Source organism: Halichoerus grypus, chromosome 7 (assembly GCF_964656455.1).
Source record: "Halichoerus grypus chromosome 7, mHalGry1.hap1.1, whole genome shotgun sequence".
Taxonomy (NCBI): Eukaryota; Metazoa; Chordata; class Mammalia; order Carnivora; family Phocidae; genus Halichoerus; species Halichoerus grypus.
The window spans coordinates 118,474,973-118,501,821 of NC_135718.1; the positions used below are offsets into that span (position 1 = coordinate 118,474,973).

General features: G+C 40.7%; 1 long non-coding RNA gene across 1 annotated transcript in view; it reads left to right on the forward strand.

Annotated features, from left to right (window-relative positions):
- Nucleotides 1-6,838: 6,838 nt before the first annotated feature.
- LOC118546797 (uncharacterized) overlaps nt 6,839-26,849 on the forward strand; it is an 89,313-nt gene continuing 69,302 nt past the window's right edge. Inside the window, exons 1-2 of the long non-coding RNA XR_013449872.1 lie at nt 6,839-7,410; nt 15,719-15,822. This is a non-coding gene — a long non-coding RNA (uncharacterized LOC118546797). The remainder of the gene's footprint in view (nt 7,411-15,718; nt 15,823-26,849) is intronic.

The following is a 26,849-nucleotide window of genomic DNA, read 5'->3' on the forward strand; positions in this document are numbered from 1 at the left end:
TCAAAAAAAAAAAAAGAGAGAGAGAGAGAGAGAAACCCCCTTTTGGTGGGAGGGAAGAGAGCTTATACTTAGGGCTTAAGACACAGCTTCCAAGGAGTGGTCAATTTCATGTTCGCTGCAATGTGAAACGGAAAGTCGAAGTCAAATCGCTCACCCTAGGTTAATCCGTTTACGTAAAGAATAAACAGGAATTTGGAGAGTTTCTCTACAAGATCTGTGATTTTCCCGATGAGATAAGTTGAGACAGGTCGCTCTGATCAATATACAGTCGTGATTTGTGATTTCCAGGGCTCCCCTCGGAGGTGTTTTCACACCCTTGGCTGTGATGCTGAGTCGGGAGGTGCTGGACTATTACCCTCGCACATCCATAGGAAAGGGGAGGCCAGACCCTTGCTGGGCTCCCCGCGACCCTAGGCTTTGGCACTGTGCCCACTTGGACAGCACGGCTCTTTAGACAAGAATTTGTAGCCACTTTCTTGGGCTGTTTTCAGCATCATTTACAAGCTCTCCATTGTTTCCCCTCCCCTAGCTGCCGGGAAATGAAGAGGAACCGAGCAGCACAGAGTTGGAAGTTTCTATGGCTGACCACAACCCCTACCTCCTCATGCTCCTAGCCCTGGTCCAACCTGCCAGTAATCTGACTGTGCCCTTCTCAGCTAGCCTTACACCCCCTTTGCCCTTCTGAACTCAAGGCATCATCTGAAAAGGCTTCTGGGGTCATTTTTGCACCTGTGTCTCACAATAACCCATGTTTTATACGTGGGGAAACTGAGGTTCAGAGAAGGCGTGTCCTTATGCAAGGTCGCACATTGAGTGGCAGAGCCAGACACTCGGACCCTATGCCCTTTCTACTCTGCCAACAACAGAACAGTGAATCCACACTTAGAAGATGAAAGTGTGTCAGGGTTGGAAGGATCCCAAGAACACATTTTTTTTTGCAGATAAGACAAGTAACCAAAATCTAAAGAGAGGCAGTGATTTGCCCAAGGTCACACAGCTCAAAAAGTGGCAGAACCAGCTGCCAAACAAGGTCTCCTAACCTTTGGTCCAAGGGCTTTTTCTCTCTAATCTCCTTACTTCCTCACTCTGGACTTACTCCAGTTTAGGCATAGGGACAGTCTGCTTGCCCCAGTTAACATGCATCTTACACAGTGGGCACAAAGCATTCTATTCCCAAAGCACAAGACCCCACAAGAGCCAGAGATGTCCAGGAGGAGAATACACGGGAAGGAAGGGGTTAACCACGTCTTGCAACTTTCCATTATGCTATGACTAATCAATATCCCAGATTAACTGCAGCGCGGATCGGTGATATCTTCAAACTATGGCTTCATCCAGGCTCCTTTCAAAGGCTGGGAGGACATCATTGCTCAACGGGGTGCTGGCTTGGCCCCACCGTTGTTATGTAACCTGCGAGAGGAAAAATGCCTAATCCAACCTAGAGACTCTGCAGCACCCTAACTCCAGGCCTTTTCAAGCCCCTTCCCTGTGACTCCTACCTTGGGTGCCACACAGCCGTCATGCACCTGGTGCGCAGAACTTTCCCACCCTTCCACAGGGCGGCGCCGACCCTAGCCATGGTGGCTATTCCCCCAGCCGAAGGCTTCCTCACCACACACTTTTCTCCTATGACATTTTCCCTGCTTGGCCCCAAAGACAAAGAAAAGTCAAAACTCACATTTTTGGGGTGAGATGCCAAAAATTCTGAGGAAACTGTGGAGCATCCTATTTAGAGGAGGATTTCTCCTCTTGTTATGTCTTTCTAGCTGGTTCTGTCCAATTTATCCTGGAGGTACGGTTGGTCGAAAAAGCTGAGCCCGCCCCTGCCCCCCAAAGCAATCAACAGCTGTTACTATATTGAGCGGCAATGTGATGTCATATCATAGGTGACTAACTCACCGAGGCTTCCCTGCGAGCCATCATCTAAATATGACAGCCTTCCATCACCCTGACCTTTCCACGGGAGAAAGCTGAGTGAGGGGCTTGATACTGCTTCCCAGGGCTCAAGTTCATGACTGACCTTCTGTTCTCACTCATTTCTGACTGAGCATGTGAGAACACACATGCCCACCCCCCACACACAGATTCCCTTCCTAGTAGAAGGTCACTTTCATACAGACAGCTTTCTTCCAATGGCCTGACTTTGAAGTTGGTATGTTTAATAATCGCAGATAGTAGAGAAGAGTTGGGGGTGCTGTATATATTTACCCTGGTGTATATCCGAGGTGCTAGGTTAGATACCTTACATAAAGTTTTTAATGCAATACTCAAAATGCTCTGAGGACAGGCATTATAATCCTGTGGAGTTAGAGAATCTGAGATCAGGAGGGTTAAGTAACTTGCCCAAAGTTACAGAGCTGGTCGTGGTGGGGTTCAGATTCCAGTCCAAGTCTCTGACTCCACAGTGGACCAAGCTCCTACATACAGAAAGGTGTAATCACTGCACCTGGATTTTTTTTAATAGACTTCATTTTGTAAAGCAGTTATAGGTTCACAGAAAAACTGAGCAGAAACTATAGAGATTTCCCATAGACCCCGTGCTCCCACTATCAACATTGCCCACCAGGGTGGTGCATCTGTTATAACTGATAAACCTACATTGACACATCATCATCACCCAAAGTCCATAGTTTACAATATGGTTCACTCTTGGTATTGAGCATCCTATGGGTACGGATAAATGCATAATGACATGGATCCATCATTACAATATCATGCAGAATATTTTCACTGCCCTAAAATTCCTCTGTGCTCTGCCTATTCATCCCTCCCCCCCAAACCCCGATAACCATTGATCTCTTTATTGTCTCCATAGTTTTGCCTTTTCTAGAATGTCACATAGCTGGAATCATACAGTATGTGGCCTTTTCTGGTTGGTTTGCTTCACTTAGTAATATGCATTTAAGTTTCCTCCATGTCTTTTGGTAGCTCGATGGCTCAATTCTTTTTAGCAGCGAATAATATTCTGTTGTCTCTGTGTACCACAGTTTATTTGTCCATTCACCTACTGAATCCCCTGGCTTTGAAAACTTTATTCCAGTGTGGTTCACTGGCCTTCCTCTTTTGGACCCCATCCCCGCCTCTTCTCTCTTGCTACCCACACAGCCCCTGCTGGGGGTGGGGGGCGGGGTGGGGGGTGGACCTTTGGCATCTCTTGTCAATGAATCATTTCAGCAGCCTGGGAACCAGCTATTCCTCCAGGACGAGCTCTGGGGCTGATCTGAGGAGAGCTCTCACACGCACACGTACCATAAAATCAGAACATTCCCTTTCCCCTCCATGCCAAGTATACTCATGTTTGCCCTCCAGCCCCCAATACAGTCATTCTTAGTATGTCCCACCACTTACCACACGGGTTTCTCTTTTCTTATTCCATCCGTTCATCCATCCACCCAACAAGTATTTATTGAGCACCTACTAAATGTTGGTCCTAGATGGCAAGTCCACAGAGGACACTGAATGTATTTACCTTAGTTTGCAAGGAAGAGGAGTTACACCCACAACAGGGTCCCATTCCATTGAGAAATACTATTTGATGGGGGGGGAGGGGTGTATGGAGATAAATAGGACTGAAAATAGGCCTGTGAGACCATCTGAATGAATTATTATTATCATCAGATTATAATATAATTATATTTATCATATATAAAATTATATGTTAATTATTAAATTATTATTATTGTTGCTATTTTTAAAAAAACCTCTGATACAGCACTTTCTGGTTTTTAGGACTTAAGTGCTTTTACATAAATGGTAAACCTATTCGTTGCCTGAAAAGGGTGTACAGGCTGAAATAGAAATAGATTAAAGAAAATTTCAAATAAATTCCTGGAGGGCAGATCTATAACAAGTTATTAAAGTGGAGTTAGGAATAACTAGGGTGCATTCCTAACCAGTGAGAATGAGGTCACGAAGGGTAAGCGCCATAATCCAGTCCAAGCCATTCTAGTGGCCCCATGAGGGGCAGGTGCTCAAGTGAGACAGAGTTCCGGGCTGACCCCGCGGGCCATTGCTAAGCGTTTACTATGGAGCCAGATTCACCCAGGGACCTCTGAGCTTCCCCTATGCTGGGGGCGGGCTGAATGGCTTCTCCCCTGTCCTTCTGCTCTGCCAGGGGAGCAGCCGTATGTAATGTCTCACATCTCTCTCCCAACAAAAGCAACCCTTTGCTGTGTGTCATCCAGTGAGTCACCAGCACGGGTGGGAACAGACCCAGGATTCCTGCTCCTTTCTTTGCTGGGGCTGTTTGCTGGAGATGACAATCCCCCCACATGAGCAGCCAGTTACGTTTATGGTTCTTAATGACATTTAATGGGGCTTATGGGATAGGAAAATAATGGGAAGTGAAGGCTGGGAGATAAAAAATCAAAATCTGAGATGACACACCAGATCCTGATTCCTGAAGGTCTAAAACTGGCAATCCAACTCAGCATGTCCTTCCGTTGGGAAATGGTTCCTAGGGCTGAGGAGGAATCGCCCTTACCCAACTCGAGATTGGATGGGAGAGAGAAGGAAAGGGGGGAGGGAATAGCCAGGGGTCTCTGCAACTGTGTTCTTGGATTCGCCCCTATGATTTCATCTCTATATTTACTTCATGTCACCGTTTGTTTTCCGTTTCGGCACGTATGTGACATGTCACAGTTTATCATGTACATTTAACGCCCATTGTCCCACCAGAGTCTTGTCACAGAGCTGTGATCCGTAGAAAGAGCAGTGGGTACAAGGTCAGTTGACTAGGACTCTCTACCTAACAGGCCATGTGAGTCCAAGTAGGTCACCCAACCTGGACCTTAATTCCCTCAGAGAACAGGGCTGGACTGGTTGGCCTGAAGGTGCCCTACTGCTCTAAACTGCCATGTCTGCGTGTCCAGCCCCACAGAGGAAGATGCTGCCCCCATGACCCCCCACCCCCAACTGGCTAAGGCCGCCCGTGGTTTTCCCCATCTCCTCCTGAGGCTTTGCTGGAAGCACACAGGACATGTTCGGTCACAGGCTCCAGAAAACCTGGCAGAACAGAAAGAGCAGTGGACAGGGATTGATCCGTCAGTATGACACAGAGGACAGGAGCAGGGGACACACAGAGGAGAGCTCTGTGGTGGTTGGAGACTGGGTCCAGGGGAAGAGGGATCAATTTTCAATGTCTCTGAGGGGTGAGCTGCAGGGAAGAAGGTGCTTTCGCTAGACCTGGCCCACGTACTCTGAGGATGTGGGAGTGACACTGAGCCGAGGACCAGTGACGACTGTCAGAAGAGAACAGTCACAACAGCTCACCTACACAGGCACCTGTATTTTGCTCAAAACTTTGAGAAGCAGTTGATGACTCTAATTTGTTTTTGGCACAAACATGCTGTTCCAACAGGAAATTTTCTGTTGCTTTATGGGGAGGGGATTATGGGAGGAGAAACAAGGTATTTCTTCTGCACTTGCATGGGGCTGGCCGCTGGTGCTCGGTGAGGACGCTGTAAGCAGGATGGTCTCTCTAGTCTCAGGAGAGGAATCACAGAGTCCAGGACAGGCCTGGTAGGGCTGGGACTAGAGTGGGGGGGGGGTGAGGTGGCTTGGGTGCAAACCTCAAGGAGGCACTCGCTCTCAGGGTCCTGCAAGGGCAGGATGGGCACCTCCTCACTTGCCTTAGCCTTGTGCAGGCCCTGGGGCCTGGCCTCCTCTGGGCATCTTCTAGCATGCAGTGGTTACTTGTTCAGAGGCACTGGGCTTGTGTCATAAGGGAAAAACTGGTTCTAGGGGACTCAACGTACAAAATAAGACATATTTCACAGCCCACCACAGTCCCCAAAAACATGGACTTGGGAGTCCAACTGACCTGGGAATGGTTTCCAGCTTGCCATTCTTTAGCTGTGTAACCTAGGGAAACATACTTAATCTTGCTGTGCCTCGATGTCCTTCCTCATCAATATTAAAATAGGGACAATAACACCGACCTCAGAGAGGAGGCACGAGGATTAAAGGAGGGGGACAAGGAGGGTAATGAAAATACCTGCCTCATGGTAAACCTCAGCGTAGCAAACCTCCCTGTGAGGCTGTGATAGCGTTGAATGACCAAGTGTCGGACAGGGCTCTTGTCCTGGAAGCTTCCACAGGCAACGTTAGCATCAGAGGAGGGTTTGGAGACCAGTTCACCAATGTCACACCCAGAGTTCAATAACTTGTTACAGACTAAATGACTAATAACAGTTTGGACACAGTCAAAAACAGTGATAAATGGGACAAGCTGGCCCAAATTGATGGATCACATGAACATTCAAACCACAGCTTTTCCCTACCAACAGATGTATAAACATATGAGGAGGGCTTGTAAGTGAAGGGGTACGGAGTCAAGGGCCAGGAAAACTCTCTAACTTTTGGGTCAAGATCAGATTCTGGTTAATCAAGGAGGGCTTCCAGGAGGAGGTTCTGGGGCATTCAGCAGCCTCCAATGAGGCTCAGTTGCTCTCCTTTCTTTCATCACCATCTCAACGGTCAACACTTCCCAGTACAAAGGATAGAAGATGGGCTCTGACCCCACGGTTGGCTGACTGCCGTCACCTCTCCAGACCTTTCACGATCCGACGCCTGGTCCCTTTAAGGCATCGAAACTCAGTGAACGTTCTACGGGTGGCCTCGCGGCCTCCGCGAGGCGCGCTGACGTCACCCTTCGGGGAAACGGCTGACGTCAGCGCGTCCTCGGCGAGTGGGGGCGGGGCCGTGACTCACCCGAACCGCGCCCCCCGCCCGCTGTCGGGCGCACGTGAGCGCGAGCCGCGCTGGTTTCTAAGTTTAGCTCGGCGGCTTCGGTGGGGGTCGGGCGAGGTAAAGGCGGCCGAGGGGACCAGGCGGGCTGGGGGGGCGGCTGTCCCAGTCCCTGCTCGCCCCGTTGGCGGCCCTCCTGGAGGACGAGGGCCCGGCCGGAGGGTGGAGCGCGGGCGCCTCCCGACGCAGCGCCTCAAAGGTCTCCGCGTGCAAGCCCGGCCCCGTGTTCGCCCTGCCCCCGAGTAGGCGCTCAGTAAACGAGCCAAAGTTCCCTTCTGCTCAGCGACTCGGGACTTCCCGGAGAGTCCAGGGTTCTGGAAAGTTTCCCGGTGGACGGGGTGCGGTGTGGGCTGAAGTCAGAACAGGCGCGGGGCCCGAGGCCGTCGGGGCCCAGCCCTCGGTGTCCACGTGGGGTCGTCACTCAGCGTTTCTGAATTTGGGGGGCCCGGGCGTGGCCGGAGTCACCATCAGCGCTTGTTGGGGGGCCTCCCGGGACCCCCCACTTCCGAATTGGGCGTGGCAGTGAGAGGAACTGTTCCCTACGTGGCGGGCTGGGCGGTGGTCGTTCTAGGCTCAGCCCAGGCTTAGGGGCCTGAAGGTCACCTGGTGAGGAGCCGATGTCACAGAACCCCAGGCTCTCCATCCCGAGCCCCCCGTACCAAGGTGACCTTCTAGGAAACAGATAAAAAAGAAAGTACCGCCAGACATCTTGTGAAATAGACACTCCCCCGTTCTTTTGTTGGGGGAGGGAAAAGTTCTGGAAAGGAGCGCTGTCAGCGTAAAGTGAACTGAGATTTTGACTTTGCGGGGTGGTGGGACATGTCACGGTGACCTGCATTCTGTTGTTGGTGTGGCATCCTCAGGTTTCACAGGGTTTGTCTCCGTAGGCAGCTTATAAAACAATGTTCATGAAGCTTTTGACCTTGCTAGGTGAAGGGTGTTGGATATTACAGAAAAGTAAAATATAATGATAAAGTGGGAAATGTCAAATGGTAATAAGGGAACGTTAATGGTTGGGCCGTTAAAATTTTATATTTCAAGTTTTCGAAGGCTGTAACCTTGAATTTTTCATGTGTTCTTTTCTTAGAAGTGGTGGAAAGTTAGTTGTGGAATAAAGGTAGCTTTGCAGATCATGACCGGAATGAATGACAGAAACCCCTAAATCCAAATGTGTAATTTTCATTTGTTTTCCAAAAATAACCACATTAGCCTTTGTAAATTGGAGATTTTCAGATACAAATATGGAAACTGCAAGTGTTTAGGGCTTTATTCCCCATTCAGTATCCATCTTAACACAGTTTTAAAAGGAGGGACAGTGTAGGATCTAACAAATACATCCAGAAGTAGGCATAGTTTTATATTGTTCGTATAGCAACAGAAGTCTCTTTGTCCTAATACCGTACAGTTGCTACCACATTTTCCTCAATGTAATGCCTATTTTGGGAGGGACTTAAATGGAGCAGGTGTGAATGATGATGAATCATGTTCTCAAACTGAGCTAATTTCCCTTTGTGTAGGTTATTGTTCTGTGTGTATGTAATGTATAAGAACCTTAACATAAACGTTCTCATGTTCAGAAATTAAGTTTTTTTAGTCCGGAAATTGAGTTTTTGCTTTTAAAAATACTTACCCTTGGAATGGACCACCTGCATCCTGTAGGAAGCCTGTTAACATTTCTGTAAAGTCCTCCTTGCCCCCAAGTTGTACCTGTTCTTTTAGAGCTATATCTCTTACTCAGTAATTGTTCACTATGTTGTGATTGTTTGCTTACATGTTTGTTTCTCCCACTAGACTAAGCTCTTGGGACTATGGACTGGACTGTCTTTGTATTTTTGGCATCTAGAACAGTGCTACCATGTAATAAGAGCTGTATTTTTCATAGTGTTTTGTTTCATTGAATAAATGTGGTGTTTCCCAAAGCAGATTGCAAATTTTGAGAAGGGAGAGTTCTTTATAGTTAAGGGGATTGAGCTTCAAACCAATATTGTTGCAGTAGGGGACACAGTTTCCTTCTTTTCCAAGCCCACCCTTCCCCAGTCCCACCACCACTACCACCACCACCACCACCACCACCCATGAGAAAGGAGACAAAATAAAAGTCAAACCCTAAATTATTTTGGAATCTAAGTAATGTGGTGTACCTTTAGATTTGAGATGGTAGAACTTTGTCCTGCTCTCCAGGCCATAACTGTAATCCACACACTGGGTTAGTTAGGTCCTTGTCACAGGGAAGTTAGTCATTATTTTAAATAGGAGGGGTGTCTGGATGGCTTGGTCAGTTAAGCGTCGGACTCATGACTTTGGCTCAGGTCATTATCTCAGGGTTGTGGGATTGAGTCCCATGTCGGTCTCTCCACCGGACTTGGAGCCTGCTTGGGATTCTCTCTCTTCCTCTCCCTCTGTCCCCCCCCCCCCCGCCCCCCAATTAGGAATTTCAGAAACTGCGTCTTCTGTGGATAGTCAAGACTGGTTGCTAAATGGAATGTTTACACTGAAATAGATTTGGTTTCTGCACAGTACTTCATACCTACCCTGAGAGAAGATTTAAGGATATAAAATGAAGAGATTTACTCTCTCCCTTAAAAGTTACCACGGTCAAAGAGTGGGGGATTTTTACCATCAAACTTTACTAGCCAGAACTCAGCAAGCTGGAATTGATGCCACATTCAATTTTACAAAAGGCTGATGAAAAAATAAGTTGCTACCAAAGATCTAATTTTGAAAATACATACATAGTATGTTACAGTGGTTACTGATATTTTCAGCAATAACTAGTACCTCTGCAAAATCCCATCAGAAGGTCCACATTTTAATATCCACTGTGTTTAATTAAGTCAAGAAAGAGTGATACGTATTTGGAAGATTTTTAACGAGATTTTAATTAGGGTTTTAGAAAGTGGTTCAGCTACATTTTCCCACACAAAGAGTTCCATGAGTGTGATGAAACACAGAAAGTAACTTTCATGAAAACAGAAGAAAGAAAGCTAGAAGGAAAGACCCAAGGGACACTTTGCTATTGGCTAGGTTCAGCTTTGACAATTCCTACTCACTTTCATACCACCCTCCTCACCATTTTTAGGGACTGTTTCACCTGGATTTTTTTCTCAAAATAGAGTCTTCTATAATAATATAAAAATAACAACTTCCATTTGTTGAGCACTATGTGCCAGGCCCTGTGCTCAATGCTTTATGAAATTATTTCAGTTAGTATTATATATGTGTATATAAGAGATTTATTATAAAGAATTGGCTCACATGTGTATGGAGGTTTGCACCTCCTGAGATCTGCAGCGTGAGTTGGCAAGCTGGAGACCCGGGAGAGCCAATGGTATGGTTCCGTTCTAAGTCCAAAGGCAGGAAGAATTTGCTCTCACTGGGGGAGAGTCCGTCTTTTAATTTTTACAGGCCTTCAACTGACTGGATGAGGCCCACCAATGTTATGGAGGGCAGCTACTTAATCTGCCAATGTAAATGTTAATCTCATCCAAAAACATCCTCACAGAAACACCCAGAATAATGTTTGACCAAACATCTGACCACCCTATGGCCCAGTCAAGTTAATAAATTTGTTAACCATCACAGACCTATTGATTTCCAAAGCTCAAGGGATGTGAACCCACATCCCATAATGTTATGCCACAATGTCTCCTTCTCACTCTAGGATTCACAAAGTAGCTTTAACCCTGGGCCTTTCCCCCCTTATCTGGAATGTCTGTCAAAGTTCATCGCACTCACACCCGATGAACACACCTCATTAGGGCAGGTGTTTAAATACCAGTAACCAACTCAGAATCCCCTCCCCCAGTAGCACATACAACATAGCCACTTCCTTCCTTAGGATAACTCTCTAGCTTTCAAATTCTATTCCAAACTTTCTGATTTTCTATTCACATAACCCTTTAATTCCCTCCACACTAGCAAATCTTACCTGACTCCTTGTTCAGTCCCCTTCATGTCCTCTTTGAAGAGCACCAAGCCAGTGAGCCCACGACCTTCCCTTCTCTTGGGTGCCTCCTTAGGACCAACCTTTGCTATTGCTTACTCTTGACTCACTCCTGCCTTAATTGTCACTGTCATTTTAGAACTCTGACCTCTCCACCCTCTCCCTCCAACACAAGCAACTGTCACTGCAAGGACTTCACTTGGTTGAGTTTCAGACTGGTGAACCTACCTCCCAGAGATAGCTGATACAAAAATGCTTCCATGATCTATGTACTTTTAATAAATACTGTTTACTCAATTTATTTGATCACAATTTTGGAAAGAATAAGAATTCTTAGAGTAATATTTTTTTACTTAGTTGGCACTATTCTGTTACATGCTAGGACACCTTTTGTAGGTATCATGGATGTCCTGACACCAGCATTTTTTCACAAACAGCCTCAGAGCATTTGTTCTTAGCAAGTTAGTTGTCCTTTAATATCCAGAACGTAGTCATTCCCAGTGAAGTAATGCTTTGAATACTTTCTCAGATTTTTATGCAGTTTTTCATTGTTACATATTAGTAAAGTTAAAAACATTAGAGAACACTTAAACACATGAACAAAATCAGATTTTATTGGTATTCAAAAGATATGGTGGAGCCTGTCTAGCTTTTAAAACTGAAAATGTTGGGGCACCTGGGTGGCTCAGTCGGTTGAGTGACGGACTCTTGATTTCTGCCCAGGTCATGATCTCAGGGTCATCGGGCTCCACCCTGGGTGTGGAGCCTGCTTAAGATTCTCTCTCTCCCTGTGCCCCTCCCCCAACCCCCTCCCTCCCTAAACAAAAACAAAAACAAAAACAAAAACAACTGAGAATGTTAAGATGGCTATTGGGAGAGGGCAGTTGTTACAGATGTTATAGATATTAGCACTTAAGGTATTTTTCATTCTTCTAAAAGTTAATTTACCAAACACAACTCACTTAAAGGGCATTTTTATTACAGTCACAAATAAAAATACACTTTGCTTCCATATTAGAAAAAAAGTCAGGTGTGTATTTTTTGATAAATGACATCTGCCACAATTATATTCATTTAATCAAAATGAAAAAGTTCTTTCTGTTACACAAGTACCTTTGTTCCAGAGTTTCCAGGGCTTGGAATTATATTAGCCTTCTTAATTTAAACTGACTTGGTTGGCTTTGGTGTGTCTGATAGAATAAGAACTGAGGGTATTCAAGTCGAGATCCTAAAAATCTAAGTTGTTACGTTTGATGTGTAATTTAGTATTGTTTTACCAGCCAGATTCCAGTGACTTTGGTCTCTAAAACAATTATGAGGCTGGGCCCTTTGTAAATGGTTTCTTGGATGCTTTTTCATCTATTGAAAACTTAATAAAGAGGAGACATCACTTAATTACCCCTTCCTGTGTTCTTAATAGTGTTGTTATCTTTTTAAATCCAGGTTTGTTGAAAACAGTCATGTCTTTTCCTTTGCCTTTTTTAGAAGCAGAGCTACAATTATGTTTTAGGACACAATGGAATCTATCAATTAATAGAGCTAACAGATAATTCTTTGTCTTTAACTATTAAATGTAGAATTTCCAGCATATTATGTAAGCAGCATTTATGGTGATATTCTGGAAATTTAAATCATTGAAATTTTTAACAGATTTAGATTATTTTGTTTGAGATTTTAAAAAATATTATAGGGGCGCCTGGGTGGCTCTGTCGGTTAAGCATCTGCCTTCGGCTCAGGTCATGATCCCAGGGTCCTGGGATCGAGCCCCAGGTCGGGCTCCCTGCTCGGCGGGGAGTCTGCTTCTCCCTCTCCCTCTGCCTGCCGCTCCCCTTGTTTGTGCTCTCTATCTCTGTCATATAAATAAATAAAATCTTTAAAAAAAATATAGAGAACATTGCCTTAGTGACATTATGGTTATAATAAAGATTTTGCGATCCAAATCCTTACTTTAAAAAAAGAACTCAAAACATTTTTCTTATATCCTATTTTAAAATGTTGATATTATTATATTGAATTATATAAAATCCAATTGGATTATTAGTGTTATAAATAAATACAAAAAAATTACAAGATCTGCTTCAATCATGTAAATAAGATTTGTTTTACACCTAAATTGTAAACTGTATTTTAAATTTTATTTTATTTTTAGCTGGGTAGTTAAGATTTCAGGCTTTTAAGTCAAGTTTACTGAGGTGACTTACATGCAGTAAAATGTATTCTTTTAGGTGTGAAGTTCTATGAATTCTGACAAACACAGCCATATAAGCATTACCACAATCAAGAGAGAACATTTCTACCACCCCAGAAAGTTCACTTGTGCCCCTTTTAGTTAATTCATTATCCTGAAAATAAAATTTTAAATAAAATAAGACTTTTAAAAACATGCCTGGTACACAGGCCTTGGGCCATTATTATTGTACACCAGATTATAACTTTAGTGGGAAGGCAAATGTAACTGAAACAAACCTAAGTTTTGAATATATTACTCTAAAATGATTGGATAGAAGTGTTCAAAACAAAGTGAAGAATTGATTTTATTGTTTTATTCCATCTCCTTGATGTATGTTTACCTTTCTTCACCCTACATCCATCTCAAACATCTTTTTTTTTTTTAAAGATTTTGTTTATTTGTCAGAGAGAGCGAGTGAGAGAGCACAGCAGGGCCAGCGGCAGGCGGAGAGAGAAGCGGGCTCCCTGCTGAGCAAGGAACCCAATGTGGGACTCAATCCCAGGACCCTGGGATCATGATCTGAGCCGAAGGCAGATGCTTAACCCACTGAGCCACCCAGGTGCCCCTCCATCTCAAATATCTTGATGTAACTAAATCCTTAAGGCATTTTCTTTTGCTAGCTTGTATTTTAGTCTTTTCAGTGAATATTAAAAGTGGAATATTGTCTCTGCCCTTCTGAAATAAGCAAGTTAAGAGCAAGAACAATGTCATCTTCATTGTTTATTACCATCTCTTCCATACAAAAAAAGCCTAATACTTATTAAATGATGGAATTTTCTTTGTTCCAAGCTGAGCAGAGAGGGGTTTGAGAATGACTAGGATTTTCTCCAGTAAACATTGAGAGTGTTGGTAGTGCTAGGTTAAAACTTAAAGCTCAGTTAAAAACCTAGATTTTAGAGTGAGATCTAAATTTCTTTCATCCTTTTTTTAAATTGAAGTATAGTTGACGTACAATGTTATATTAGTTTCAGCTCTGCAACTCACTAGTGATTTGACATTTCTATACACTGTCCTGGGCTTACCACCATAAGTGTAATTGCCATCTGTCACCACACAACGTTAATTACAGTGTTATTAACTATATTCCCTAGGCTGTGCTTTTTATCTCCTTGACTCATTTGTAACTGGAAATTTGTAACTCTTAATTCCCTTCACCTATTTTGCCCAACCCCCCCCAACCCCTCCGCTCTGGCAACCACCAGTAATGTTCTCTGTATTTATGAGTCTGTGTCTGTTTGTTTGTTTGTTTGATTGCTTACTTGTTCATTTGTTTTTTAGATTCCACGTATAAGTGAGATCATACGGTATTTGTCTTTCTGTCTTACTTATTTCACTTAGCATAATACCCTCTAGTTCTATCAATGTTGTAAATGTCAAGATCTCATTCTTTTTTATACCTGAGTGATATTCCAGTGTGTGTGTTTGTGTGTGTGTGTGTGTGTGTGTGTATACGTATGTACACCACATCTTTATCCATTCATTTATCAGTGAACATTTAGGTTGCGTCGATAAGTTGGCTATTGCAAATAATGCTGCAATAAACATAGGGGTGCATATACCTTTTCAAATTTGTAGTTTTGTTTTCTTTGGGTAAATATCCAGTGGAATTACTGGATCATATGGTATTTCTATTTTTAATTTTTTGAGGACCCTCCATACTGTTTTCCATAGTGGTTGTACCAGTTTACATTCCCATCAGCAGTGCACGAGGGTTCCCATTTCTCCACATCTTCACCAACACTTGTTATTTCTTGTCCTTTTGATGCTAGCCATTCTGACAGGCGTAAGGTGATATCTCATTGTGGTTTTGATTTGCATTTCCTTGATGATTAGTGATGCTGAGCGTCGTTTCATGTGGACCTACATTTGAATACTGACTTTATCATTTATTTAGCTATAAAACTTCAGGCAGATTCATTTCTATGAGCATCAGTTTTCCTATCTATAAAATCACAATAAAAAAACAAAATTCATTAGAACTGCTATGAGGAGGAATTTGAGATTAAAGCACCTGGCAGAGAGTCTTGCTCATAGCCCAATCCTTTCAACTTGAAATCTTAAGGTATTTTAACTCAGGTGCCACAGCTGTCTATGGTGGAGGAGAGAATTAGCTTTTAGAATGCAGATGGAGGTGGCTGGATCTGACCTGTGGGCTCAAGCAGTGTAATTACCCTCCCAATTTGTGTTTTGGTTAATTACAGATTTTCATTTATGGGATTTTCTTGGAGGAAAGAAAGAAGAGTGGCAATGGTGAAGAGAAAGGAAACCAGATGGGGAAATTGAGAAAGGGAGAGATATTGACTGAATGAATGATGAATGAATGAGCAAACAGAGCAAGGCACCAAAAAGGATTAGTAATATTATCCCATATAAGCCAGCTTGGCATATGGCATCTAGAATACAAAAGGAAAGGAGTAAGGAAGTTATACAAACAACATGGAAAAAAAATAGGTATCTAAATATTTTGAAAAATATACAGTGAAAACCCCAAAGTTTCCCTTTATACAGTGTTACTTTGTATATATTATATAGTATTAAGGTTCAGAAAACTGGTTCAGTTATTTGCCTGCTCTGATTTCCTAAAGTTGTTAAATAATTTGATCAGTACAATGGCATTAGAATAGCTAAATTATAAACATAATGAAACAAAGAATGCTACTTTTTAAATGCCCAATAAGCCCAGAAAAAAAAAGACTTTTCTATGGCCAGCCAAACTCTCCAGGGTGAGGGTAGAATAAAGACAATTTCAAATAAGCGAGATCTCAAAAAAAATTATTTCTCATTTGCCCTTGTCTCAGGAAGCTGCTAGAGGGGCTGCTCTGTCAAAATGAGAGAATAAACCAAGAGGAAGGTGTCAGATCCTGGAACCAGGGGCTCCAACTAGTGTTGCAGAGGAATAAAGGTAACTTTCAAAAATATTACTAACACAGAAGATTAAAATAAAAATTGAAGGAGTACAGGTGAAAGGAAAAATTAGTTAAGAAAATAGAAGCTAAGAAATAAGAGGAAGAGAAACACATACTCTGAACCTGTTTCAAGAATGAGATGGCAGGGACGCCTGGGTGGCTCAGTCGGTTAAGCGGCTGCCTTCGGCCCGGGTCATGATCCCAGGGTCCTGGGATCGAGTCCCACATCGGGCTCCTTGCTCAGCAGGGAGCCTGCTTCTCCCTGTCTCCCTCTGCTTGTGTTCTCTCTGTCAAATAAATAAAAAATCTTTAAAAAAAAAAAAAAAAAAAAAAAAAGAATGAGATGGCAAATCTGGCCCTTAAGTCTCCTAGCATCCAAAGCAAAAGGGAAAGTAAGCTCACTTGCAAGTTCTATAATTCCTTAAGATAAAAACAAAGTGGTTGTTTCCCAAAAGACTTATTGTAGATCTTATAAAAAGGATCCTTCGCTCTTAATTTTATCCCCACAATAGAATATTGTGTTTCATATGACTTTCTTAGAGTGTACCTTACGGCCCCAAAGCATTATTAAGTAAAGACAATTCTGTAAGGACTCAGGAGTACTCTCCAAGATGAATCAAGAGCATGTGAATGGCTGGTCAGGATATTATTAATTGACATCCCATTAAACTTCATGGGAGGCTAGAAGGAGGTTGGTAGGTTAGTCTGTTATCCTGAACAATTTAGCTCTTTCCCCGAACTAGCCCCCTTAAAGCAAAACAAGTTTTCTTAACTGCACTTGTCCTCAGTAATAGGCAGTTTAGCAACTGTCTGGATGTTGGAGCATGTTCATTTGGGGGTCTCATGCCCCACCCCAAATGGCTCATCAGAGTATGCTTTCCTATCTCAGTTTCTGAGAGAAATTTTGATAAACGCAATTTTCTCTAATGCATTACATTTCCACTAATGTTTTAGTACCTTTAGACTAGATTTTCTGGCTCTCCCATTAATCTAACTCTCAATACAATTTAGATAGAAAACTTTCTGATTGCCCTGTTTCTTCACCAGGTAACATTCAGGATATCATGTCCATCAAGCAATCTTTCATAAGCATTTATTTCCTACAACCAGACTTATATTAATAATTAAGATTGCATTTAGTTAGAAGCTGTAGTTTGGACAACTGACTAGAATTTTCAGTTACCTATCACATATCATCCCCCTAACCACCTGTTATTTACAACACCACCTGTACGGTTGTCAGTTTTGAAAAATTCAACCCCTTTTGCTTTCATCTGATAGATTTTCCATTAAGAATGATTTTTAATAATTCTTATTATATCTTACATTATTATAATAATAATTCTTAATGGAAAATCAAGCATAATTTTTATAACTCCTTGAGTGTTTGCCATTATTTAACCTATAGTTCACTGGTTATTGAATAAACCTTAGAAAGAAGTGTATTTTTTAAATAGCTTTTGAACCAACCTTTAGAAAGATGAAAGTTTTTGCTATTAATCTCTTTTGTGTCTAGCAGAATATGTTTATTTACACATAAATAACTAAATCTCTCTGACACCCTAAAATTTGAAACCTTAAAAGTAGACTTCTGTTTGTATGGTACTATTACCTGCTCTTTTCCAGGAAGCTAATTAATAGGATTATACTTCAAAATAATAAACTGCCTCCCTGCCACTTATAAGTCAGTTATTACTATGGTAGCATTTCTGCTGTCTTTAATAGAGTCTAGAAATGCTTGAAACTGAAGACTAGAAAATACGGTGGTAACCTAATAGAGTCATGATGACATTTTTATTCTGACCCGAAGTAAATTCCCATATATTAAATAAAAATTCAGCGAAACAATATTTCTTCTCTGTTAAATCAACATTTGTCATTGCTGCAAAAATATATCTAACCAGTTCTTTTATTTTTTATGACTGTTGTTAATTTTTGCTCTTTTTAAAAATAGAAAAATATTTTTATCAAACTTGATATGATTTAGAAGCAATGATCTCTGAAATACTGAATGATGTATTTTTATAAATAAAACTGTCATAAATTTAGAAATCAGTTTTGTAAGTGAGAAAATATCACAGATGTTGAAGGGGATATTTTTTCATAAAAAATTTCTAAATTTAGGCAAATTATTTTGACTTTAGAAAAATCTATACAAAAAGAATTTTCAGAAGTGATATTGGCAAGATGGCAAAGTAGGAAGCCCTGGATCCTGCTTCCCTCACAAACACACCAGTTCAGCAACAATTCATGAACAAATTCATTTTGTGTAAAATCTAGAGACTAATCGAAAGGCTCTTGCATCCTAGGTGAATATGAAACCATACTCACCAAAGCCAGTAGGGAGATTCAGGACCCCTTTTCACCAGAGTCCCTGCTCCCAGCACAATGCCATACAATCAGGAGGAGAACCCCTAACTCCCAGCTTCTCCTAGGGAAGGGAGAGTTTGGTTTATGCATCTAGCACCCTGGAATTTCCCAGGGAGCTCCCAGAGGACTGGTTCTGTCTTGTAAGTCTTAGAACTCTGATGGGTCCAGCATAATCTAGCCACCTGAGGGAGAATGGAAACAGCAGCTTTGGTTGGTAGATGTCATAGATCTTCCTTCCTGCTAAGCACAAAGTGAACAGATGTCAGTCTTGGAGCTCTGATGAGTCTGGTGCTATCTAGCACCTTGGGGAGAATGGGGACTGTGGTTTGGACTGATAGATACAATAGCTTCCTCACACCTGACTTAGCACAGAGCAAGGAGACAAAAACCACAGCTTCCTGCTTTTCCCTGTGGAGGGAAAGAGTTGATAGAGGCTCCCCAAATCCTGGGCAGGGTTGATAGGTGGGAGTCTTCTCTTATACAAGGTCAGTCCATGAAGACTGGTGCAGGTGCCTGCTTTGTTCAGCGTACAGACACCAACACAGACAAAGAAAATGAAGAATCAGGCAAAGGTGTTCCAAACAAAGAAGGAAAATAAATTTCTAGAAACTGACTCTAATGAAATGGAGTTATAGGATTTACCTGACAGAATTCAAAATAACTGTCATAAAGATGCTTTTTGAGGTCAAGAGAAAAATGCATGAACAAAGTGGGAATTTCAACAAAAATATAGGCAATATTAAAAAGTACCAAACAGAAATCATGGAGCTGAAGAACACAATAACCGAACTGAAAAATTCACTAGAGGGGTTTAATAGCAGACTAGATCAAACAGAAGAAAGAGTCTGTGAACTTGAAAACAAGTCATTGGAAATAATTCAGTCAGAGGAGCAAAAAGAAAAAGAATGAAAGAGAGTGAAGAAAACTTAAGGGATATCATCAAACAGAGTAATATATGCATTATCAAAGTCCCAGAGAAGAGAGGGTGAGAGAAAGGATCAGAAAGCTTATGCAAAGAAATAATGTCTGAACAAACCCGTGGAAGGAAATGGACATCCAGAGCCAAGAAGCCCCCAAAACACTAGTTAAGATGAATGCAAAGAAATCCACACTGAGACACACAATCAAACTGTCAAAAGCAAACACAAAGACAATTTTGAAAGCAACAAGAGAAAAGCAACTTGACATGTACAAGAGAACCCTCATAGGACTATCAGTGGATTTTTCAGCAGAAACCTTGCAGACCAGAAGGTGGTAGAATGATATATTTAAGGTGTTAAAAGAAAAAAAAATGCCAACCAAGAATACTGTACTCAGCAAAATTGTCCATCATAAAGGAAGGAGAAATAGACTTTCCCAGACAAAAGTTCAGGGAGTTCATCGCCACTAAGCCTTGCCTTAGGACAAATGCTAAAGAGAATTCTTCAAGTTAAAAGGATGCTAAATAACAACATAATAGCATAAGATAGTATGAAACTTTGGTAAAGGTAAATATATGGACAAATACAGAACATCATATTACTATAATAGTAGTGGGTAAATCAATTTTAATTCTAGTATAGAAGTTAAAAGACAAAAGTATTAAAAGTAAATATACCTAAAAATATGTTAAAAGATGCACAACATGAATGCATGTAAATTGTGACAACAGTAACATAAAGTATTGGGGGAGAAGTTGAAGTTTAGAGTTTTTATATGTAATTGAACTTAAGTTGTTAAAATAGACTGTTACAGGGGCACCTGGCTGGCTTAGTTGGAAGACCATGCAACTCTTGATCTCAAGGTCACAAGTTCAAGCCCCATGTTAGGTGTAGAGATAACTTAAAAATAAAATCTCTTTTAAAAAAATAGACTGTTATAACTATAAATATTTTATGTAAGCTCCAAGATAACCCCCATACCTGCACACAAAATCCCTATAGTAGTTACACAAAAGAAAAAAAGAAAGGAATTAAAACATACCAATGCAATATATTTAGATAGACATATATATAGACATATAGATAGATATAGAGAGAGACATATAGAGACTATATATCCATATATATATGTATATCCATATATACACAGGAAAACAAGAGGTAAAAACAGACAAGAGGAGTACAAGACTAATAGAAAACAACTAACACAATGGCAATAGTAAATTCTTCCCTATCAATAATTAAATGTAAATGGATTGAATTCCCTATCAAAAGGCATAGAGTGGCTGAATGGATAAAAAACAAAACAACAACAACAACAACGACAAAAAAAGACCCAACAATATACTGTCTACAAGAAACTCACTTTAGATTTAAGGACACATATATGCTAAAAGTAAAAGGAAGAAAAAGATATTCCATGTAAATGGTAACCAAAAGAGTATAGAGGTGGCTATGCATGTATTAGAAAAAATAGATTTTAAGTCAAAAAATGTCCCGAGACAAAGCACATGATATAATGATTGAAGGGTCAATCCACCAGGAAGGTATAACAATTATATATGCATACAACATCCTAGCACTTAAATATATAAAACAAACATTGATAGAAATGAGGGGAGAAATATATAGAGATCCAGTAATAATAGGAGATGTCAATATCCTACTTTCAATAATGGATAGAACATCCAGATAGAAAATCAATAAGGAAACAGAGGATTTGAACAACACTGTTGACCAAATGGACCTCATAGATGTTATACAGAACATTCCACCCAAAGCATATACCTTCTCAAGTGCATACAGATCTTTCTTCAGGATAGATCACACATTAGGTCACAAAACAAGTCTTAGGAAATTTAAGAAGATTGAAATCATATCAAATATCTTTTCTGACTACATGGAATGAAACTAGAAGTCAATGGCAGAAGGAAAACTGGAAGAAAATGCACAGATATGTGCAAATTAAACAACACACTCTTGAACAACTACTGGGCCAAAGGAGAAATCAAAAAGGAAATTAGAAGTACCTCAGGACAAACAAAAATGAAAACACATCATACCAAAACTTATGGAATTCAGCAAAAGCAGGGACATTCATAGTGATAAACATGAAAAAAGAAGAAAGATATCAAATAAACAATCTAACCTTATACTTCAGGGAGCTAGAAAAAGAAGAACTAAGCCCAAAGTTAGCATAAAGAAGGAAATATCAAAGATTTGAGCAGAAATAAAATAGAAAACAGAAAAAGATACAAAAATGAATAAAGCTAAGAGTTGGTTTTTTGGAAAGATAAACAAAATGGATGAATTAGACCAAAGAAAAAAGGGAAGCTTCACATAAAATCAGAAATGAAAGAAAAGACATTACAACTGATACCACAGAAATTAAAAGGATCATAAGAGACTACTGTGAACAGTTATAAACCAACAAACTGGATAACCTACAGGACATGGATAAATTTGTAGAAACATACAGCCTATCAAATTATATCATGAAGAAGTAGACAGTCTGAACGGACTTATAACCAGTATGGACATTGAATCAGTAATCTAAAACTTCCTAATAAAAGCCCAGGACAAGATGGTTTCACTGGTGAATTCTATAACATTTAAAGAAGAATTAATACCAATCCTTCTCAAACTCTTCCAAAAACCTGGAGACTAGGGAATACTTCCAAACTGATTTTATGAAGCCAGCGTCACCCTTACACCAAAGCCAGATGAAGATACCACAAGAAAAGGAAACTACATGCCAAGGCTCCTAATGAGTATAGATGCAAAGATCATCAACAAAATACTAGCAAGCCGAATCCAGCAGCATGGAAATAAATCCACACATATACCGTGAACTGGTCTTTGACAAAGGTGCCAAGAATACACAGTGGGGAAAGGATAGTGTCTTTAACAAATGGTGCTGAAAAAACTGGATATCCACATACAAAAGAATGAAATTGGACCCTTTTCTTGCACCATACACAGAAATCCACTCAAAATGGATTAAATACTTAAACATAAAACCCCAAACTGTAAAACACTTAGAAGAAAGAAGAAGGGAAAGGTTTCATCACATTGACCTTGGCAATGATTTAATGAATATGACACTAAAAGCACTGGCATCAAAAACAAAAAATAAAGAAGTGGGACTACATTGAACTAAAAGTTTCTGCACAACAAAGGAAACAATCAACAGAGTGTAAAAGCAACCTATGGAATGGGAGAAAATATTTGCAAACCATGTAACTGATAAGAGGTTAATCTCCAGAATAAACAAGATGGCTAGTTTAGGTGTCAGCTTGACTGGGCTCAAGGATGCCCAGATATCTGGTAAAACATTATTTCTGGGTATGTTTGTAAAGGTGTTTCTGGAAGATCTAAGTATTTGAATCAGTAGACTGAGTAAAGAAGATCCACCTTCACCAAAGTGCCCAGGCATCATCCAATCCATGGAGGGCCTGAACAGAGCAAAAATGTGGAGGAATGGTGAATTTTCTCTCTTCTTCAGCTGGGACGTCTATTTTCTCCTGCTTTTGGGTGTCAGAGCTCATGGTTCTTGGGTCTTGAAACTCTAAGCCTTATACCATAGGTTCCCCTGGTTCTCAGGACTTTGAACTCCTACTGAATTATACCACTGACTTTACTGGTTCTCCAGATTGCAGATGGCAGGTTGTAGGACTTCTCAGCCTCCATAACCATGTGAGCCAATTCCTATAATGAATTTCTTCTTGTATACACACACACACACACACACACACACACACATACATGTAAATACATACATACATATATAAATTGATGCAGTTTTTTCTGGAGAATCCTGACTTATACAATATATAAGGAAGTCCTACAACTCAATAGTAAAAAAAAAAAAAAAGATAAACCATCACCAACAACCTAATAATTGGATTAGAAAATACATTAAGGACTTGAATAGACATTTTTCCAAAGAAGACATAAAAATAGCCAACTGGTATATGAAAAAATGCCCAGTGCCACTAATCATTAGGGAAAAACAAATGAAAATCATGATGAGATACCACCTCATGCCTTTCAGAGTGGCTATTATCACAAAACAAAAGATGAGTGTTGGTGAGAATGTGGAGAAATTGGAACTTTTGCATACTTTTGGTGGGAATGCCAAATGGTGCAGCTGCTTTGGAAAACAGAATGGGGGTTCCTCAAAAAATTCCCAGTAGTGGGGCGCCTGGGTGGCTCGGTTGGTTAAGCGACTGCCTTCGGCTCAGGTCATGATCCTGGAGTCCCGGGATCGAGTCCCGCATCGGGCTCCCTGCTCAGCGGGGAGTCTGCTTCTCCCTCTGATCCTCCCCCTCTCATGCTTTCTGTCTCCCATTCTCTCTCAGATAAATAAATAAAATCTTAAAAAAAAAAAAAAAAAAAAAATTCCCAGTAGAAGTACCATATGATCCAGCAATCCCATCTCTGAGTATCCAAAAGAATTGAAATCAGGATCTCAAAGAGATATTAGCACTGCTTTGTTCATTGCAGCACTATTCACAATAGCCAAGATATGGCAAGAGCCTAAACTTGTCCATCAACAGATGAATGAAAATATGTGGTGTATACATGCAATGGGATACTATTCAGCCTTAAAGAAGGGAATTCTGCAATATGCGATAATGTGGATGAATCTTGAGAACATTATGCTAAGTGAAGTAGGTCAGTCACAGAAAGATAAATACTGAACAATTCCACTAATATGATATATCTGAAATAGTCAAGTTAATAGAATCAAGGAGTGGAATGGTGGTTGTCAGGGATTGGGGAGAAGGGGAAATAGGGATTTACTAATCAATAAGGCAAAACATTTGTTAGGTAAGATGAATAAGCTCCAAGGATCTGCTATACAATGTTGTACCTATAGTCAACAATAATGTACATTTAAATTTTTGTTGAAAGCATAGATCTTACCAGTATTTTGGAATGAATCAAGACTCTCTTATTCTTTCTCTTGCAATCTCTGTTTCATACCCTTGAATGGGCATGGTCTGTTTTTGTCTATATGCTTGGTGTGCTTGGTGTACCTGGTTTGTGTGTGTGTGTGTGTGTGTGTGTATCTGTGTGTAATATGAATGTTTCAATAAGGTACCTGCTTCTCCACACCCACCTTCTCCTCCATCTTTGTACCCTAGGATCAGAACGATTTGAGGGATAGTCATTATTTTCCCATACCTTTCATAAAGGAAGTGTCTTTATATAGCTTAGGTGTCCACTAAACATTTTCCTCAAGTAAAGATATATGATCCCCTTGTATTAGATTTATAATTTCATAGAATTAGTAGACGGAAAAGAGAAACAAAATCGTTTTTATTTATTTATTTATTTTTATTTTTTATTTATTCATTTATTTGAGAGAGTGAGAGAGAGAGAGAGAGCACATGAGAGGGGGGAAGGTCAGAGGGAGAAGCAGGCTCCCCGCTGAGCAGGGAGCCCGATGTGGGACTCCATCCCAGGACTCCAGGATCATGACCTGAGCCGAAGGCAGTCACTTAACCAACTGAGCCACCCAGGCGCCCCACAAAATCGTTTTTAAAAGAGGGGTAGGCATAGGATGGGCAAACATCAGGCCACTGGAAATAAACAGTCTGTGGGAGGAGGGGCCAGGTAACGGAGCATTGACTTAGGAGCCGTGGAGTGAGACCTAGATGAGTCCCTGGGCCCCTGTTTGTTCCTCATCTGGAAAATGAGGGGGCTCAGTGACCTTTAAGATTCCTTCCACTTCTATGGTTCTGTGCTTTAAATGACTTTTAGATAACAGAGTATTTGAATTGCCAGAACTTAAGCCTCAGCCTTTTTTTGCTTTGCTCTATTGTGCCTTCACTCCGTCGTTGTGGTGGAAACATGAGTCTTTCAGAATTTCATTTTTCAGATGGCAGTCTGAACTGGGTGACTTTGGGTCATGTGATAGATTGCCTAACCTCATTTTAGGCGGCTTCCTTGGATCATCATATGTTTAGGAGAAAAACAAGCTAGTCTCTTCAGAACAAAAGAACTTATTCTACATCACTATTATGTTGGCCCAATCAGTTATTCCCTAAATTTTTCAGCCAGATTAAATGGAGTAATTTCACTTTTTATATTTTCTCCCCATTTCTCTCTTATTCTCAAACAAACCTGTGTTTTTTAGAACAACTGCAAAGTAAATTCACTTTATTGGCCAAGTTGCAGGGTATAAGCTCTCATCATAATTCCCTTTATCCTCCACTGGGAACTCCCAAGTGTTGTTCCCTTTCCAACGTTAAGAGCACTCTCCTGGATTCTTGATGTTAACCCACCTCTTTTCCACCCTGAATACCGGATCTCTGCTCCTTCCATTAGCATTTTAAAGGCTTTGAGGGATGGATCCTCAGGCAAAACACAAGAATACCAAACACTGCCCAACTATCTACACATATTAATTCTAGTTTTTCAAGCAGAAAAATGAATGTATATGTAAACAAATTCAGACAGTGGAAGAAGTAAATCTTTTTTTACACTCCAGACCCTAAGTCTTTCTTCCCAGAAGTAATACTTTTGAGTTTTCTGCCACAATTAATATTTTTCAAATTAACCATATATTATCTTTGGTTTGAGTTACCTTCTCTAAATGAAAATTACTGGCTTCTTGCTTTTAAGCTGCATACACAAATTGATTTATTATCATTGTTTAACACCTTTACATGCTCTACTTTAATATTTAAGAAATGTAAAATATAAAAATCAAAATTATATTAGAAATGAAAAAGGATTAAAGGAACACCAAGCTGAAAGCAAAGACTTGGTTTGGGTACAGGCTCCACCCTGTAAATCAAGTAATCTGTAAGAGCCGTCCACTCTAAATTCTGTAATTTTGTGACTTTCTACACCTACATTTATATTTACATGACCAAATACTCCATGATCACAATCACAAATTCGTGTGATTCTTCTGTTAATGAAAGGGAGGAAGGAAACTTTTTTTTTTTTTAAAGATTTTATTTATTTGAGAGAGAGAATGAGAGACAGCACGAGAGGGAAGAGAGTCAGAGGGAGAAGCAGAACCCCCCACTGAGCAGGGAGCCTGATATGGGACTCGATCCTGGGACTCCAGGATCATAACCTGAGCTGAAGGCAGTCGCTTAACCAACTGAGCCACCCAGGCGCCCAGGAAGGAAACATTTTTTGAGAGCCTAATATACCCCAGATCTGGTGTTAATGATAGATAACTACCTCATTTCGTTTTTAAAGAGCTTTAGGAGATAAGCTTGTTCTATGTGTGATACAATGGAAATATCTTCAGGATAAATTGAAATGTTAAAAAAAAAAAAAAAAGGTAAAATTCAGATTAGCACGTATGGCATAACCCCATTGATTAAAAAAAAAAAAAAAGTCCCGTATATGCCTAGAAAAATTCTGGAAAGTTCCACAAGAAAATGTTAACAGTGGTTAACTCTGGTAAATGTTACTGGGGGTAAGAAGAAAGAGAAAGATTTTTACTTTCATTTTATATCTTTTTGCACTTTTTTTTAAAAACCAAGAGCGGGTATTAACCTAGTTCTTATATCCCCTTTAGGAGAAAGGAAATAAGAGAGGACTTTGAACAGCCAAGAGAATCAGTATTTGTAGTACAACTTATTGTTTTCTTCATGTGAACAAAATGATATTTTAAGTAAAAGAAAAGATAGTTGCCTAAGTATAGATAAACGCATAAGGTTGTTTTTTTGTTGTTTTTTGTGGGGGTTTTTTGGGGAGCTAGA